At 44.9% G+C, this 12188-nt stretch overlaps 1 long non-coding RNA gene across 2 annotated transcripts; it reads left to right on the top strand.

Annotated features, from left to right (window-relative positions):
- Nucleotides 1-3579: 3579 nt before the first annotated feature.
- LOC106993393 (uncharacterized) lies at nucleotides 3580-12162 on the top strand. 2 transcript variants are annotated; one of them, XR_013404202.1, is made up of 4 exons: nucleotides 3580-3717; nucleotides 3851-4093; nucleotides 10423-10693; nucleotides 11984-12162. It is a non-coding gene; the product is annotated as an uncharacterized LOC106993393 (long non-coding RNA). The 2 variants fall into 2 exon arrangements; XR_013404201.1 differs by lacking the exon at nucleotides 11984-12162 and having other exon boundaries at nucleotides 10423-11136.
- Nucleotides 12163-12188: the final 26 nt, after the last annotated feature.

Raw genomic sequence — 12188 nt, forward strand, 5'->3', positions numbered from 1 at the left:
CCAGATCTCTATCTCCTCTTTAAGGCCAATAACTCTTAGATTTCGCCCTTTGAGGCTATTTTCTAGATCTTACAGGCATGCTTTCTTCTTTTTAATTCTTTTTTGTCTCCTCTGACTGTGTATTTTCAAATAGCCTGTCTTGAAACTCACTAATTCTTTCTTCTGCTTGATCAGTTCTGCTAAGAGACAGCTGGGACTGGTCGCTGGTGCTTTATTTAGTTCATTCAGTGAGGTCATGTTTTCCCGGATGGTCTTGATGCTTGTGGATGTTCATCGGTGTCTGGGTATTGAAGAATTAGGTGTATATTGTAGTGTTCACAGTCTGAGCTTGTTTGTATCTGTCCTTCTTGGGAAGGATTTCCAGCCATTCGAAGGGACATGGATGCTGTGATTTAAGTTTTTTTTATCACTGCAGCCATATCTGCACTAGGAGGAACCCCAAGCCCAGTAATGTTGTGGCTCTTGCAGACTTGTAGAGGTAGTGCTTTAGTGGTCTTGGGTAAGATTTAGGAGAATTCCCTGGATTACCAGGCAGAGACTCTTGTTCTCATCCTTTACTTTCCCCCACAAATGAAGTCTCTCTCTGTCTGTACTGAGCTGACTGGAGCTGGGAGAGGGGTGACATAAGTTCCCCTGTGGTCACCACCACTGGGACTGCCCTGGGTCAGACCTGAAGCAAACATAGCACTGGGTTTCACCCAAGGTCCACAGTGACCATTGCTTGACTACCACTTATGTTCACTCAAGACCCAAGGGATCTACAATCAGCAGGTGACAAATAGGGCCAGGCTTGTGTCCTTCCTTTTAGGGTGGTAAGGTCCCCCTGGCCCTGGGTGTATCCAAAGATGCCATCTCAGAGTCAGAGTCTGGAGCCAAGAACCTTAGAAATCTTATCTACTGCTGCTGAGCTGGCACCCCGGCCACAAAACAAAGTCCTTCCCCCTCTTCACTCCCCTTTCCACAAACAGGAGTCTCTCTTCATGGCCACCACTGCCCTGAGCCTGCAGCAAGTACTGCCAGGCTACCACCAACGTTCACTCAAGGCCCAAAGGCTCTTCAATCAGCTTGTGTAAATGCTGTGAGGCCTGGGACTCACCCTTCAGGGTAGGAGACTCCCCTCTGGCCCAGGGCAGGTCCAGAAATGCCATCCATGAGCTGGAATTGGGGACACCAAGAGACTGCTTGGTGCTCTATCCCACTGTGACTGAGCTGGTACCCAAGCTACAAGACAAAGTGCCCTTTACCCCTCCACCTTCTTTCTTCAAGTAGCCACCACAGCTAGGAATGTGCTGGGTCACATCTAAAGGCAACACAGCTCTGAGTTTTACCCAAGGCCCAGGGTGAGTAATACCTGGTTACCACTGCTGATTATTCCTTCCCTTTAAGGCAGTGAGTTCCCTTCTGGTCCATGGGTGTGTCTTGAAATGTCATGTGATGGCTAGACCCTAGAATGGGGTCCTTAGGACTCTGTCTGGTGCCCTATCCTACTGTGGCTGAACAGGTATCCAAGTTGCAAGACAAAGTCCTCTTTACTCTCCCTTCTCTCCTCAGGTAGAGGGGAGGAGTCTTTCCCAGAGCTGTGAACTGCACTGTCTGAGGTTGGGAGAGGGATGATGTAAGCACTCCCTTGGCCTCCCTGGCTCCATGTACATGTCACAAGTACCCAAGTATGAGTACACTGGCTCCAAGCCCAGCACAGCAATAGGACTTGCCCAGAAATTGCAATCCTTAGGGCCTAGACTGCCTTTACATTTATTTAGGACCCAAGACTTTTACCAAATGGTGGCGGCTTGCCAGAGGTCAAGTTCTGACCACTGGGATGGGCAACATGCCTCTGGCTAGGGCTGATCCAAATGCTCCCTCCATGGCCTCCAGCTGAGTTCTGCCTTGTGTTGCTTTCCACTGTGACAGGGCAGCACTAAGTTTCAATGCGAAGTCCCATAATCACTGCACTCTCCCTCCCACAAGTGCACAGATTCTCTCTCTGTCGGCTATGTAGCCACAGCCAGGCAACGAGAGAGGGGTGCTGTAGGCAATTTGAGACTATTTCTCCTACCCTCTTCAGTGTCTCTTTCCTTAATGTGCTGTTAAAACCAGGTACTATGATTACTTACCTGATTTTTGGTTGTAATGAAGGTGTTTTTTGTGTGAATAGTTGTTCAATTTGGTGTTCCTGCAGGGAGGACAATTTCTGGAGGCCCCCACTTGGCCATATTGCTCCCCAGTCTGTATTCCTTTTGCATTTAGTTTTACAGAATCCACTTATTTCCAAAGTTACTTAGGTGAGCAATTTTCTCCCATTTCCTTCATTGAGGGTTTTTCATAATATGGTTGGATTATTTTGTCACGTTCTTTATTTCATCTTGGGATCATCTATCTGAGCTCCTAAATGATTTTTTTTAATTTGCATACATTAGGTTCTAAGGGTTTTGACAAATGCAAGGTGTCATGTACCATGTCACTACCATTATGGTATTACACAAAATAATGTCACCATCCTAAAATATCCTGTGATTTACCTATTCAATCCTCCTCCCTTACTGAATTCCTACCAACTTGTTTTTCATCTCCGTAGTTTTACCTTTCATAATGTATATAAGTAGAATCATGGCCAGGCATGGGGGCTTACGCCTGTAATCCCAGCACTTTGGGAGGCCGAGGCGGGTGGATCACGAGGTCAAGAGATCGAGACAATCCTGGCCAACATGGTGAAACCCCATCTCTGCTAAAAATGCAAAAATTAGCCAGACGTGGTGGCAGGCCCCTGTAGTCCCAGCTATTCAGGAGGCTGAGGCAAGAGAATTGCTTGAACCTGGGAGGTGGAGGTTGCAGTGAGCCGAGATCACGCCGCTGCACTCCAACCTGGTGACAGAGCCAGACTCTGTCTCCAAAAAAAAAAAAAAAAAAAAAAATTATACAGTAAAAATTCATCAGACTTGCTTCTTTGACTTACTGATATACATTCAACATTTATCCATGTCTTTGCTTTGCTTGATAGCTCATTTCTTTGTTTTTTTTTAATTGTGGTAAAATAAACATAACAATTTCCATTTTTAACCATTTTCTTTGTTTTGTTTTGTTTGAGGCGGATTCTCGTTCTGTCGCCAGGCTGGAGTACATGGCGTGATCTTGGCTCACTGCAACGTCTACCTCCCAGGTTCAAGCAATTCTCCTGCCTCTGCCTCCCAAGTAGCTGGGACTACAGGCACGTGCCACCAGGCCTAGCTAACTTTTATATTTTTAGTAGAGACAGAGTTTCACCATGGTGGCCAGGCTGGTCTCAACCTCCTGACTTCGTGATCCACCTACCTTGGCCTCCCAAAGTGCTAAGATTGAAGCAGAAATTTAAAAATAAATATGCATTCATTCACTCCAAGAAAAGTAACAGGCAATGCAAGGGTTAAAAGCAAAAGAACAAGTTTTCTTCTGCCTAGCAAGCTCACTTCAAGGACAGTTATAAGATAATGCTGTTTGAGAAGCCAAGGCCAAAGGAACAGGTTCGAGACACCCTTCCCCTCCAGAACAAGGTCGAAGGAAAAAAAAGAGAAAGACAAATTCCTTTACTGTTACTCCTTTCTCTGGCTTGTTAAGCATGATTATGTTTTACAAATGTTTGTATTTAGCCAGTTCTTGTTTTTCTTTTGATGCAGCTACAAGGCCAGCTATGCAAGTCCACAAATTATGCACTATATGATTAACTGCTTTTGTTTTACTTTTGTAAGTCCACTTATAAAAACCCTGTTCTGTCTTTGTTTAATGCTCAGCTTTTTGGATATGAATCCACTCAGCCGGAGCATACCTAAAAATAAGTATCTTCCTGTACTCTCATATCAATCTCTCCATTCCTCAGTTTCCCGTAACATTTCTTGGCGAGCCAGCCAGGAGTGGAGATGACAGGCTTACTGTCTCCTCTGCCTATGGAGGGCTGCAGCCCTGAGCCAGGGGAGACCTGTGACCCCAGGCGCCACCAGGAGAACTTCAGCCTGGAGGGGAAATCAGCTCTCCTGTGACCAGGCACCCCTACCCAGCAGCACAACGGAACCTGAGAGGAGCTACAGGATGATTCTAGAAAGAGCGCACTTCAGGAACTGTGGTAAGGTTTTGGGGCCCAAGGCAGGACCCATCATAAGGATGGAAAGGGAGCCTGATCATCTCCCAGGGTGTGCCTAATAGTCTGACCCAGAGGGGCTGGGGGGCGATGAGAATGGCTCATCAATTCGGATGAAACTCACACCCTAATTGACACAGGAAGCGAGAGTGGCTCACTAAGTTGGTTAGGAAAAGGAAACTGGAGGTGGCGAGAGTGGCTCATCACCCCAATTAGGAACACAGGAACTGGGAGTGGGGAAATGTGTAAAAGTGTGTGAATGGAGGGGCCTAATTAGGCTCATCAGCCACGAAGTGGGGAGTTACAGATCTCTTCATGTGGACTATGTGCCCGAGCAAAGTGTGGGGCCAACTAAGACTAGTAGCAATCTGCATACAGCTAATAGGAGCTGCCCTACAGCTCAGAGTTGTAACAGGAATAAGAATCTCTCCAAAGCCAAGCAGCGTCTGAAAACTGCTGTAATAGGAGATGGTATAGTAGGCCTAAACAAGAGGACGAGTGAGTGTGCAAGAGTGAATGTGCTGTGCTGTAAAGGGAGGAATGGTAGGAGAGTCATCAAAACTTACTCCATTGGAGTCCATGTTACAGAACTTTAAGAAAGGTTTTGCAGCAGATTACGGAGTTAAGTTAACCCCTCAGAGGTTGAGAACTCTCTGTGAATTAGAATGGCCTTCTTTTGGTGTTGGATGGCCAACCAAAGGAACTATAGATAGGGAAATAATTGGCTGTGTATTTAAGATGGTGACAGGAGTCAGAGGACAGCCTGAGTAACCTGATCAATTTCCTTATATTGATTCACAGTTAAATATGGCACAGATAAGACCGGCCTGAATCCAGCCCTTTTTAGCAGCTTATTGCAAAACACTTGTGGCCCGAGCCCAGCCAAGAGTAAAAAGTAAGAGCAGTTTCGCCGGCAAAGTTAAAAGGGAAGTCCCAGAGAGAACAAGAAAAGCCAATTTTGCAGAAACCGCCAGAGGGAACAGAGATTCTTCCTCCATATGTCCCAGCCTACCCCCCTTTACCGAGGCCAACAGTCCCCCAGGAACCAGACTCAGGAGCCAGCGTGCCCCAAGTTGCACCCCGAAGGAGAGGATCAGAGCCTCAAGAGGCCAGGGAAAGAAGTCAAGATAGTCAAGCAGGCTGTCTCAGATCTGGCCATTCTCAAGCTATGCAAATGCCTCTCAAGGAGATGCAAGAGCCCATTTATTATGATGACCAAGGTCAAGTTCAGGGGGGGCAACAGATTTTCATTTACCAGCCCTTTCAACCACTGATCTCTTAAACTGGAAACACCATACTCCCTCCTACATGGATAAAGCCCCAAGCTCTTATAGATCTGATGCAATCCATCTTTCTGACACACAATCCAACCTGGCCAGACTGCAGGCAGCTCCTCCTCACATTATTTAACAGTGAAGAGCACAGGAGAATAACACAGACAGCTCTCTGCTGGGTAGAAGTCCATCCATCAGCAGACAAAGTGAATGCTCAGGCACACGCTCAGGGTCAGTTCCCAGACCAAGATCCCAACTGGGACACAGAGAATGCAACTCAGCTTCTGTGCCTGCAGAGGTACTGAGAGGCACTTCTGCAGGGGCTAAGAGCTGGTGGAAAGGAAGCAATTAATACAGGGAAGATTTCAGAGGTGCTTCAGGGAAGTGATGAGAGCCCTAGCCAGTTTTATGAAAGACTCTGTGAGGCATACCGACTTTTTACCTTGACCCTGAGGCTGCTGAAAATCAGTGTATGGTGAATACCTCATCTGTAGGACAGGCCCAGGGTGATATCAAACAAAAGTTTCAGAAGTTAGGTTTTACAGATATGAATGCTACCCAGCTTCACCAAAGCGTATGTTAACTATGACCAGGAGGCAAAGAAGGAAGCAGTTCGGAGGCTTAAGAAAAAGGCTGATCTGTTGACAGCAGCCCTTATAGAAAAAGAGATTAACAATGTGAGGGGATGTGGATGCAGACGTAGCCATAGAAGAAGTCAAGTTAGACTAGGATTTGAAAGCCAACCAAGGCTAGAGAGGGATCAATATGCGAGATACAAAAAGAAAAGACAGTAGAAGGATGAATATCCAGAAAGCAATGAAAGAAATGGCCAAGGCCATGAGATGAAGAGGCCATCGGCCAAGGGCTGCCACACCTTAGAAAAACCAGATACTGATCTGGTCGGGGTGGTGGAGTTAAAGGATGTGAGGACTAGGACACATCAGGCTTCTTCTCATTGGGCCTTCAGGAGCCTATGGTCACATTAGAAGTTGGAGGCCAGTTGACGGACTTTTTGGTAGATACCGGGGCTGAACACTCTGTAGTAGCTCAATCCATAGGGCCACTATCCAAGAACTATACAATTTTTTTTTTTTTTTTTTTTTTTGAGACGGAGTCTTGCCCTGTGACCCAGTCTGGAGTGCAATGGCACTGATCTTGGCTCACTGCAACCTCCGCCTCCTGGATTCAGGCAATTATCCTACCTCAGCCTCCTGAGTAGCTGAGATTACAGGCATCCACCACCACACCCAGCTAACTTTTGTATTTTTAGTAGAGACGGGGTTTCACCATGTTGGGCAGGATGGTCTTGATCTCCTGACCTTGTGATCCTCCCACCTTGGCCTCCCAAAGTGCTGGGATTACAGGCATGAGCCACCGTGCCCGGCCGAACTATACAACTATTGTAGGAGATACTGGAGTCTCAGAGAAAAGACCATTCTATGAGCCCAGAAGGTGTGTTACAGGAGGACAAGAAGTCCAGCATGAATTCCTATACCTCCCAAATTGTCCAGTTCCCTTGTTAGGAAGAGACCTACTTCAAAAATTGCAAGCACAAATTACTTTTGGCCTGCAGGGAGAAATGACTTTAAATCTGAGTCACTCGAAAGCCATGGTGTTAACCCTTGCCATTCCACAAGTGAGGAACAGAGACTGTATAGAAAGAAAATGCAGGTGCCAATGCAGCCTCATACACGGGAAGAAAAATTATTATTTGGACTAGCTAATAAAATTCCTGGGGTATGAGCTGAAAAAAACCCACCTGGGCTGGCTGTAAAGCATCCAGCCATAGTAGCTGAACTGAAACCAAGAGCAACTCCGGTCTGGGTTCGTCAGTACCCGGTTCCCCAAAAGGCTGTACAGGGTGTCTGCAAATATTTAGAATGGCTCTATAAATATAGAATCTTAATCTGATGCCAGTCCCCCTGGAATTCTCCACTTTTGCCACTATGAAGGCCACTGCTGGGACCAAGATCTGATGAGTATATACTGGTGAAGATTTGCATGCCATAAACCGGGCCATGGTGACCATCCATCCAGTGGCACCAAACCCATATACTTTAATGGTACTTATTCCAACAAGTGCCACTAGGTTTACAGTCTTAGACTTAAAGGACGCTTTCTTTTATATTTGCTTAGCACCAGTTAGCCCATTTTTGCATTTCAATGGGACAAGGAAGCTATGCAGCTCACCTGGACTAGGCTCCCACAAGGGTTCAAAAACTCCCCTACAATCTTTGGGGAAACACTGGCCTCAGACCTCAAGGCCTATACCCTGCCAAATGATAACTGTGCCTTGTTATAGTACACAGGCAACCTTCTTTTAGCGGCCCCAACCCGGGAGGACTATTATCAGAGAACCCAAGACCTCCTCCATCTCCTGTGGAAAGCAGGTTACAAAGTATCTAAAAAGAAAGCCCAAATTTGCCATAAAGGGTTACATATCTAGGTTTCATAGCGAGCCACAGGGAATGCTAGCTTGGCTATAAGTGAAAACAAGCCGTTTGTGCACTTCCAACCCCAACCACCCAATGTCAAATAAAAGAATTTTTAGGGGCAGCAGGATTTTGCCGCATCTGGATTCCAAACTTTTCATTGATGGCTAAGCCGTTATATGAAGCCACAAAAGGGGCAGAAAAAAAAAACCCTCCTTTAGGACACTAATTGAAAACAGTATTCAAACAAATCAAGGAAGCTTTAACTCAGGCCCTAGCCTTAGGACCACCAGATATAACTAAGCCTTTCTTTCTATATGTTCATGAACGAAAAGGAATGGCTATAGGAGTTCTGACTCAAGTTAAAAAGTCATAGCATCACCCGGTAGCATACTTATCCAAACAATTGGACTCTGTGATGCTAGGATGGCCTCCCTGTGTTAAGGCATTAGCTGCCACCACCTTGCTAAACACAAGAAGCTAGCAAATTGACTCTAAAGACAGCAGTTAATCATTTGGGTGCCACACTCAGTCATAACTCTGAGTGTCACCATTGGTTGTCAAACCTGAGAATAACTCAGTACCAAGGGCTTCTATGTGAAAATCCCTACATTCCTTTAAAAACTGAACACTCTAAACCCAGCTACCTCGCTCCCAGTCAAACCGGGAGCTCCCCTTCATGACTGTGTTGAAACAGTAGATGAGGTATTCTCCAATCAGAAAGATCTTACAGACAAACCCCTCAGAGACCCAGATGTCGAGTACTTCACAGATGGAAGTAGTTTTGTGTTAGAGGGTGTCTGACGAGCCAGGTGTGCAGTGGTAGCATTGGATTCAGTAGTAGAGGCTCAGCCTCTGCCTACTGGAACATCAGCACAAAAGGCAGAGCTGATGGCCTTGATAAGAGCACTGTTGCTACCAAAAGACAAGAAAGTCAATATTTACACAGACTCTAAATATGCTATTACTACATTGCATGTACATGGAGCAATATATAAAGAAAGAAGACTTTTAACAGCTGGAGACAAAGAAATAAAGTATAAAAAAGATTCTACAGTTTTTAGAGGCTGTATAGGCTCCAGAAAAAGTAGCTGTAATGCACTGTAGAAGGCACCAAAAGGCAAGAACGCCAGAAGCTAAAGGAAACAGAAAGGCAGACAGAGAGGCAAAGCAGGCAGCAATGATTGTGCCACATTTTAAAGAGGAAGCTTTAGCTATGCCTCTCCTCCCAGAACCCCCCTCCAAGAGGACCGAAGTTATACTCCAAATGAAAGAGCCTGGTTTGCCCAGGAAGATTAAAAATATATTAAAGGAGGGTGGTGGAAATTATACGATGGGAGATTACTCATTCCAGAGATGTTGGCTCCTAAGTTTGTAAAACAAATTCATCAGGGAACTCATATGGGGAAAACGGCACTAGAAACGTTATTAAAATGTCATTTCTATGTGCCATGGCTCTCTGCTATCACTCGAGCTGTCTGTGCGCAATGTTTAACCTGTGCTCCGAACAACCCACAACATAGACCCACGTGGCCCCCAGGAATTCAATAAGTAGTAGCCATGCCTTGTGAAAACTTACTAATAGACTTTACCGAATTGCCCCATGCTGGAGGCTATCGGTACATGCCAGTGTCTGTTTGCACCTTCTCAGGGTGGGTTGAAACTTTCCCCATCAAAACAGAAAAAGCACAAGTGACTATAGTACTGTTAAGAGATATTATCCACAGGTTTAGACTGCCTTTAACTTTAGAGTCAGACAATAAGCTGGCATTTGTAGCTGAAATAATGCAAGATTTAACAAAACTGTTAAAAAATAAACTGGAAGTTACATACAGCCTATTGGCCACAAAGTTCAGGAAAAGTAAAATGCATGAACTGGATACTCAAGCAGCTACTGAAGAAATATTGCCAAAACACTCATGTGAAATGAAATTAGGTTTTGCCTATAGTCCTCCTCCAAGTCAGGTGCACCCCCACCAAACAAACTAGGTATTCATCCTATGAGATTTTATTCATTCGGCCTCCCCCAATCATAAGTCAAATTAAAGGAAACCTCTGAGAACTAGGGGAATTAACTTTAAGAAAACAAATGCGGCTGGGTGTGGTGGCTCACAACTGTAATCCCAGCACTTTGGGAGGCCAAGGCGGGTGGATCACAAGGTCAGGAGATCGAAACCATCCTAACACAGTGAAACCGTGTCCCTACTAAAAATACAAAAAATCAGCCAGGTGTGGTGGCAGGCACCTGTAGTCCCAGCTACTCGGGAGGCTGAGGCAGGAGAATGGCATGAGCCTGGGAGGCGGAGCTTGCAGTGAGCTGAGATCACGCCACTGCACTCCAGCCTGGGCGACAGAGCAAGACTCCGTCTCAAAAAAAAAAAAAAAGAAAAAAAGATAAAGAAAAGAAAACAAATGTAGGCTTTAGGAATAGCCATGCAAGAGATTCGTGACTGGGTACAGAAAAGAATGCCTATAAGTCTAACAGACCCAGAACACCCCTTTAAACCTGGAGATCCTGTTTGGGTTAAAAAGTGGACTCCAACTTCTCTAGGACCCATATGAGATGGGCCCTATACTGTAATCTTATCCACTCCCACTACTGTTAAAGTTGCAGGTGTTGTGCATTGGATCCACCACAGTCGGCTGAAACCGACAACTCAAGACAAGTGGACCAGCCAGCAGGACCCAGATCATCCAACCCAGCTGATCCTGAGATGAGACCGAACTGCTGCTAAAGATGATCGCCCTGCTCTGGTCACTCTCGAGTCTGACCAGCCTACACACGGCTGAAGCTTGAGGAAACAACAAGCCCTGCTCTAGTCACACACTGAAAGTTGACTAGTCTATGCACAGCCAAAGCTTGATGACTCATCAAGCAAGTAAATGCAGTTAGAAATCTTAGGACTAGTAGTTTTCCTTGTAATATTAACTGTTTTACTATTGTTCTGTCACTATTCTCAACCTCCTCCCCCAAGTAAGGACCTCTTCTGTCCTTACTAGATATGAATACACTGTACATTGTTTTGCTGTTGTTACCCACCTTAACCATGCTAGAAGAAACACCCATAGAAGGGTGTTCCCATTGTACACATACTACATGGTCAGAAAACAGTATAACCAGGACTCTATTATACCATACTTATTATGAGTGTACAGGGACTTACCTAGGAACTTGTACTTACAATGAGATCACCTATTCAATTTATGACCCAGAAATGGCCAGCTACCTACGCGGAAAATAGGTCATGGAGTTACCATATTCCTACTTACATGCTTAAGCGCATCATAAGGTTACAGGCAGGGCTTGAGATCACTAATAAAACAGCAAATGCATTAGATTTACTGGCCCAGCAAGCTACAAAAATGAGGACTGCTATCTATCAAAACAGATTAGCTTTAGACTACCTCCTAGCCCAGGAAGGAGGAGTATGTGGACAATTCAATCTAACTAATTGCTGCCTGGAAATCAACGACAATGGAAAGACAATTACGGAAATAACTGCAAGAATAAGAAAATTAACCCATGTTCCAGTTCAAACATAGAAAGGGTGGTCTCCAGTTCTCTCTTTGGAGGCTGTCTTTCATTTTTCGGAGGCTTTAAGACTTTAATAAGAGTGGTTCTGGCCATACTAGGAAGTTGCCTAATACTCCCTTGTCTCTTACCTCTCCTTGTTAGAAACATTCAATCAACTATAGAGGCAATAGTAGCTAGGCAAACTACCAGTCAGCTAAAGGCTCTATGTAAATATCAACCTTTGTCTAAAGAATAAAACTTGTCTCTTCATGCAAAATTAAATAATAGTGATGCCTCCTATTAAACTTCTTTTATAAAAGGCATCAAGGGGGGAAACTGAGGCAGAAATTTAAAAATAAATATGCATTCATTCACTCCAAGAAAAGTAACAGGAAAGGCAAGGGTTAAAAAGAAAAGAACAAGTTTTCCTCTGCCTAGCAAGCTCACTTCAAGGTCAGTTATAAGATAAAGCTGTTTGAGAAGCCAAGGCCAAAGGAACGGGCTCCAGACACCTCTCCCCTCCAGAACAAGGTTGAAGGGAAAAAAAAGAGAAAGACAAATTCCTTTACTGTTACTCCTTTCTCTGGCTTCTTAAGCATGATTATGTTTTACAAATGTCTGTATTTAGCCAGTTCTTGTTTTTCTTTTGACGCAGCTACAAGGCCACCAGCTATGCAAGGCCACAAATTATGCACTATATGATTAACTGCTTTTGTTTTACTTTTGTAAGTCCACTTATAAAAACCCTGCTCTTTGTTTAATGCTCAGCTTTTTGTATATGAATCCACTCAGCCAGTGCGTACCTTAAAATAAATACCCTCTAGTACTCGCAAATTGGTCTCTCCGTTCCTCAGTTTCCC

The sequence above is a fragment of the Macaca mulatta genome, chromosome 14, assembly GCF_049350105.2.
Source record: "Macaca mulatta isolate MMU2019108-1 chromosome 14, T2T-MMU8v2.0, whole genome shotgun sequence".
NCBI lineage: Eukaryota > Metazoa > Chordata > Mammalia > Primates > Cercopithecidae > Macaca > Macaca mulatta.